General features: G+C 36.6%; 1 protein-coding gene across 1 annotated transcript in view; it reads right to left on the reverse strand.

The window, feature by feature from the left end:
* Positions 1 to 4,297, reverse strand: part of hdac4 (histone deacetylase 4) — a 259,844-nt gene extending 255,547 nt beyond the window's left edge. Inside the window, exon 1 of the mRNA XM_052148118.1 lies at positions 4,210 to 4,297. The gene's annotated coding sequence lies outside the window, so the exon portion shown is untranslated. The remainder of the gene's footprint in view (positions 1 to 4,209) is intronic.
* Positions 4,298 to 7,293: the final 2,996 nt, after the last annotated feature.

Raw genomic sequence — 7,293 nt, forward strand, 5'->3', positions numbered from 1 at the left:
ATTGTTGGGCGAATGATCGTGTGTGAGCTGCAAATGTCCACAGAGGGGCGCCAAAAGAGAGTTGTGAAGCGTGTTGTTTTAAGATGTTCGGGATGCAATACAGTGAAGAGGAACGCATGTTTTATAAACTGTACCCCCCAAACCAAAACCCCAGACCTAAACATAACCATCAGTGGAGTAAAAATGTATTGCTAATAGGGCTGGGCGATATGGCTTCAGAATTTATATCTCGATATTTTTCAGCAAAAGTGTTGTTTTGTTTTTTTGGAAACTAGATTAATGTTGCATAGTGCTAAATTAGAACTGTGGAGCCCGGTCCAGTTTATCATTATAATAGAACACTGAATTAATATTATATTCAGGATAAGATTTGATAAAGTTAAATTAATATATTTCTGTCCTATTTACTTCTCCCTAAACTGGAATTTTATTTTGACACTGCAAGTGCAGTCGTGTTTATTTCACCTTCACCAGGAGCTTTTATTATGAAACAGAAGGTGCAATGTTTGTTTGACAGTTATGAGTTTTCCATCTTGTGAACCACTTTCAAACTATCCTTCACTGTTCTGCATTTGTAGATTTGTAGATCGCCATTTTTATGTTATTTTGATTAATTATACATCCCAGAAGGATCGTAAAATTAGTCTACTGATGCAGAAAAATTAGCAAAATTATTGCGATTATATCATGGATATTCAATGATTCGCCCAGCCCTAATTGTTAGGTGGAAAATGCAACCTCCGAATTGTTCTCATCACCGATTATGTGAATGCGATTACTTCCTGGTTTCAACGCAGGACGCAAATCCGGGTAAACACACTTGAGCTAAACCAAAAATGTCTGATAATAGATAGTGGTTGTCAAATAGTTGGCATAATCTGACCCATCCTAGGGTACTGGAACTCTTGGAAACAACATTCTGACTTCCCATGTGATCATGCTGTTTTAATAGCTCAAAAACATGTGTAACATTTAACTGGTGTTTAAATTGACTGAATTAAAAGGCAAAATAAAGATCAATATCAACATACTGCAAAAGGAAATCTGCAGCAATCTCATTTTTCAATCTCACTCAAATGTAATAACTGAAAAAAGACTGAAATTGAACGTAATAAACTGCTTCAGCCATTCATTCATGCACTAGATGATGGTGCTACAGTCAACAATGACTCATAACAATGATACATAACTGTCACATGTGTCATAAGCTATGCGTTTAATGTTGTGTGTGACATCACAGCTTCCATTCACAGAAAGGAACAGATGCCATTTATTTGGTAGAACTACACAGGTAACACGTTTCTTTATGTTTAACCAGGATGCCAAGAGTTGGAACAATTTAACAACTAGGGCTGCAACTAATGATTATTTTGATAATCTATTAAATCTAACGACTATTAAACCGATTATTCAGCATTATTCGACTATTCAGCAATTATTACAACGATTAATCATTAGCTCTGAACCGATTATTCTGCTTGTGTCTCAAGGTTTTAAACATGCTTACTAACAATAAAGAGGACAAAAACATATTTTAAAAATACCTCTAAATGACATTCACTGAATTAAAGGGAAAAAATACTTCAGCAAGTTTAATTCAGTAAAAAAAAAATCACTGCAAAAAATCCTATTGTTATCAAGTGTTTTTTTCCTTTTAAAACGGTCTAAAAATCCTTATAACAAGATACATTTACTTGATAAGCAACATATAAGATATTTATACTTGCCTTAAGAGAATGTATCTTAAATAGAAGTGCATTTTGTATACAAGCGCATTTTTTCACTTGTTTATAATTCTGCGAGTGCAGTAAAGACAAAATATACTTATATTACTTAGATCTGTTCTCTAAAAGCAAGTCTAAATATCTAATATGTTGCTTCTCAGGTGAATGCATCTTTTTTTTATGATTTTTATATATTTTACAATACTTGTATTTTTAATATTAGATTAAATGTTCTTCTGCTGTATAACTGATGAAGAAAATGTAAGTTATTCTAAAGGAGTTCACGATAAGAAATGCACAGTTACATATATTATGATTCAATAAGTGTCAAGCCATCACGTTATAATCTAGCTGCATTAAGCACGCGTGCACGATGGACGAGCATCCCCGTGGCCGTGTGTTCATCAGCCGGGTGCAGTTTCAATCTCTTGCCCTTAGATTGGCACATTCATGCAACTCACAGAAGAGGTGATGACCGCACATAGAAATGCCAGTTTTGAAGTTTTTATTTATTTACATGATCTGCTTCCGTATTATTTGAACTTTAATAAAGCTATAACGCATTAAATATAACTGCATTTAAGATGTAACGCCGGGGTGTTTCCTTTAAAGAACTCCGGCTCTGCTTATTCCACAACGAGAGTGCTTCTGTATTTACTTATTTGGTATGTTTGCATTATAATTCCCTCATACTTTGTGATCTTTATCACCTGAAACCGTTTGGAAATTTAGAGAGCATCTGGACTGTGAGCTGTGTAATTCTTCCTCTCCTCAGTCAGGCGTGAACAGCAGTGCTGCTATCGCGTATCATCATTCGAATATAATATGTGATCTCATGTTACATTAAATGAGATCAAACGACTATTCAACAACTACTCACTAGTTAATTAAAATAAAAAAAATAACAATTGTGGTTAACTTAAAAGGTTAGTTCACCCAACAATTTTAGCTCTCTCATCATTTACTAACTCTCAAGCTATACCAGATGTGTATGATTTTCTCCTGCAGAACACAAAATGAAGATTTTTAGAAGAATATCTCAGCTCTGTAGGTCCTCACAATGCAAGTGAATGGTGACCAGAACTCAAAAGGTCCAAAAAGGACATTTTTACATTTACATGTATGCATTTGGCAGATGCTTTTATCCAAAGCGACTTACAGAGCCCTTATTACAGGGACAATCCCCCCGGAGCAACCTGGAGTTAAGTGCCTTGCTCAAGGACACAATGGTGGTGGCTGTGGGAATCGAACCAGCGACCTTCTGATTAACATTTCTGTGCTTTAGACATATAAATGTATAAGTATTGAAGTACTTTATTTTCTTTATTTATCTCCACATTTTACCACCCCCAACCAGTAGGTGACTGAAAGTGAAAGTCACTTCCACAAAATCAAAGTGCAGCTTTCTAGTAAAAAAGGACTTGTTAATATTATCTGTTTCCCACCCAGACCTATTATATCACTTCTGGAGATATGGAATTAACCACCAGAGTCGTATGGATTACTTTTATGCTGCCTTCATGTTCTTTATGGACCGTCTAAGTTCCGGTCACATTCACTTGCATTGTATGGACCTACAGAGCTGATCGATTTTTCTAAAACTCTTCTGTGTTCTGCTGAAGAAATGAAGTCTTACACATTTGGGCAGGGGCGGAGCCAGGAGTTTTTCCAAAGGGGTGGCCAGGCAGGGGCAAGTGAGCAGTGGATACAACGACACCCGGGACGGAAACATGCGGCAACCTTGGTGTGCGCACATGTTAAGTTTATACATTTGTAAAAAAAATTACTAAAACAGCAAATATGAGTGGGGTGGCCAGGCTTCAGTCCATGGTGGCCATGGCCACCACTGGCCACCCTCTAGCACCCCCCACTGCATCTGGGACGGCATGAGGGTGAGTAAATAATGAGACAATTTTCATTTTTGGTGAACTTTTTCCTTTATGGAACTTACAATGGAAGTTAATGGGGCCAGTCCATGTATGACACAGGTGCAAACAGTATACATGTACGCATGATTTTAATGTAATACAATCACGTACTAATCTAATGTTTGTGAAGTTATTACCAATATTACATATTCGTTGTCATGACAATGAAACGATGACAGGCTAAACCCTGTAATCCCAGATTTTATCAGATTTGTTTTTCTATATATAAAAGAGTGACGAGTTGATAAACTTCATAGCACAAAATGCTGTTGTTTGATCTTAAATTATATTAATAATTTTTTTAAGTTTTGCGGAGACGATTAAAAAATGAAGATACAAACCCCAAGTTACGATTCAACACACACACACACACACACACACACACACACACACACACACACACACACACACACACACACACACACACACACACACACACACACACACACACACACTGTTTTGATTGTTTCATCTGCGCTGTGAACGTCCATAAGTTTATTTTCGTTATTGAAGCGATCAGTGCTACTAAGGATAAAAACATCTGAATCAGCGCTCACCTCTCCGCAGCTCTGCCGCGATCGGACGCAACGCACCGGACTTTATTACCGTTGGAGAGCGCGCCAGCAGCAGATCCATTCACTGACGGATTCCGCCATTCTGGATTGAGGCAAGCGGATCACGTGTCGAGTCCCCGGCGCATTTCCTCCAGAGGCGGGCGCACAGAGCCGCTGGAGCCTGTCGCCTACACATGGACAAACCAGTTCCCAATAAACGGCTGTGTTCTGTGCTCTGTCCCTTACAAAAATCGATCACAGTAACCAAACAAAATAATTTTCTGGGAAAGTCATTGTTTTTTTGTTTTTTGTAAATAATTTATAAAAAAGCACGTTTCCAAATTGCACAATACTTTCAAAAGCACCTGCCCATATTGCATTGCATTTCCTATTCTGTATTAACATGTATGTCTCCTGCTGTAACGCTTCCTGTTGGATGAATACAGTTATATCCTATCAATAAATTAGTATAGATATTGCCTGATAAACTCAGTTTAATAAATGAAATCCTTAAACGTCATGGACATTTCTAGCGAACATATTTTTTTCTAATTATGCTCAGCTCTACTCTTTAAAAAAAAAATAATAATAATAATAATAAAATAAATAAATAAATAAATAAATAATAATAAATATATATATATATATATATATATATATATATATATATATACACACACACACACACGCAAACAGTTTAAAGACACTTTCTTTACCACAAATGCATAAACAAAAGACATTAAATATTAAATTGTGCTGAAATTATTTTATAAGACCTTGTGAGAAAATAAAACTATTAGGCTACATTAACGATCAGTTATACAATTTTGTGGTAATTATTAACGCAGAATTCCATGATTGACAGCTGTGTAATAAATAGATACATACAGTAGATATAAAAATCTTGTTTTGTGGTAAATATAACGAAACAAAGTTAAATCATATCAGACTTTTTGCACATTTAATGTAAAAATTAAAACATGCAAAAAATATGCACAACAATATGCACCAAAGTGACACATTTCAGAGAGAAAAAAAAACTTAGGATAACTTATAATTATTTGTGCACACCCTTTTATAATTGGGATTGTGGCTGTGTTCAGAATCAACCAATCATCAAGCTCATGTGAATGAGTACACACCTGTCTTCACCTGAAGTGACTCTGATTAACTCCAAATAAATCTCAGCTGTTCTTGTAGGATTTTTCTGACATTTTCTTGGTTGCATCCTACTACAAGAGCCACAAAGAGTTTACAAAGCCGCGATGGGATCTCATTGTTGAAAGGTCTCTCTCGGGTGAGGGCTAAACATCTTTTTCCCAAGCCATTAGATATAAAATGGACACAGTGAGGACAGTCATCAACAAGTGGAGAAAGTATGGAATTATCAAGAACAGGACGTACCTCCAAAATTGATGAGAAGACAAAGAGAAAACTGGTCAGAGAAGCGGTCAAGAGGACTACAGCAACATTAAAGGAGCTGCAGCTCTTTCTGTCAAGTACTGGCTGTTCCCTACATGTGACAACTATCTCCCGTATTCTTCATCTGTCTGGGCTATGGGACAGGGTGGCAAGACCAAGCCTTTTCTAACGAAAAAAACCCAAAACATCTAAGCCCAGCTTAAACCTATATCCAGTCTCCCAACACCAAGTGGAAAAAGTGTTCTGGTCTGATGAGACCAAGATTGTAAAAGCACAGCACCTCAGCAAAAGAACACCATACCCACGGTGAAGCATGGTGGTGGTGGTGGCATCCTGCTTTGGGGCTGCTTGTCTTCACCTGGAACTGGAGCTTTAGTGAAGGTGGAGGGAATCATGAATAGCTCCAAGTACCAGTTCATTTTGAACAGAATCTTCTAGCGTCTGCTAGAAAGCTGAAAATGAAGAGGTCTTTAACCTTTCAGCATGACAATGATTCAAAGCACACATCCAAATCAACAAAAGAATGGCTTCAGCAAAAAAATGATGAGTGTTTTGGAATGGCCCAGCCAGAGCCCAGACCTGAATCCTATAGTAAATCTGTGGGGGAACCTGAAGAGGACTGTAAACAAGAGAAAGCCCTCGCAATATGAACGATCTGGAACATATTTGCAAAGAAAATATGAAAAAAAAAATATTCCCAAGTCAAGATGTGCCAAGCTACTAGACTCTTGTCCAAACCTACTGAGTGCTGTAATAAAATCAAAAGGTGCTTCAACTGAGGATTAGTTCAGGGATGTGCACACTTATGCAGTTAGGTTATTCTAAGTTTTTCACACACACACACACACACCTATTTTAAGCTGAACCTGATCGTGGTTTTGACTCATGTGAATACAAAACTTTGTTGTGGTGACTGTTGTTCTCGGGTTGTCCCGTCTAATACTCAAAGGGCATTCAGAATCATTCAGATTGTCCTGTATTATACATGATGCCAAGCAGATGGGCCTTTATTGAGTCCAGATCTTCAAGTATATAGTTCATACAAGTATTTGGTACGTGGTCTTTGTGGTGTACAAACATTTTATTTTCTTGTTTTACCACCATCTATTTCATCATTGAATATTAATGTTCAGTATTTTAAAGGAATAGATTCAATTATTTGTCTCTTTTCCTTACAAATTCAAGAAAGTTCATAGGATTTCAAGCTCTAAAAAGGACAAAAACATGAAAGCACAATAAATAAACAGTTTCTGATAGCCATACGATAACTTTTCTATGAAAAACAGACCAAAACGGAAGTTGTTATTCACTGATAATCTTGCCCTCCAGCGAAACAACTGATTTCTCATTCGTGCTCAAATATGGAATCAATACTCTTTTTAAAAATTGCAATAGATATTTCTCGCAATGAGTCTTGATGAAATATGCAATTTGTGTTCAGAATCGGTTTGGCAGAAATAGACCGTAATTACCATTTCCAAGCAAATTTAACCTACCTAATTACTATCTACAAAGTCGTCAGGCTTCAAAAGCAGAACATGAAAACAAATACAAGAGGCTAAATTAGATGCAAGAAGAAAACAAAATGCATTGTAGTTATGATGCACGTTTCGTTTTGCTGCTTCGTTATTTTCTTCTTTTCATGTTTTTTCTTGCCATTTTCTC

This window comes from Xyrauchen texanus, chromosome 18 (genome assembly GCF_025860055.1).
Source record: "Xyrauchen texanus isolate HMW12.3.18 chromosome 18, RBS_HiC_50CHRs, whole genome shotgun sequence".
Lineage (NCBI taxonomy): Eukaryota > Metazoa > Chordata > Actinopteri > Cypriniformes > Catostomidae > Xyrauchen > Xyrauchen texanus.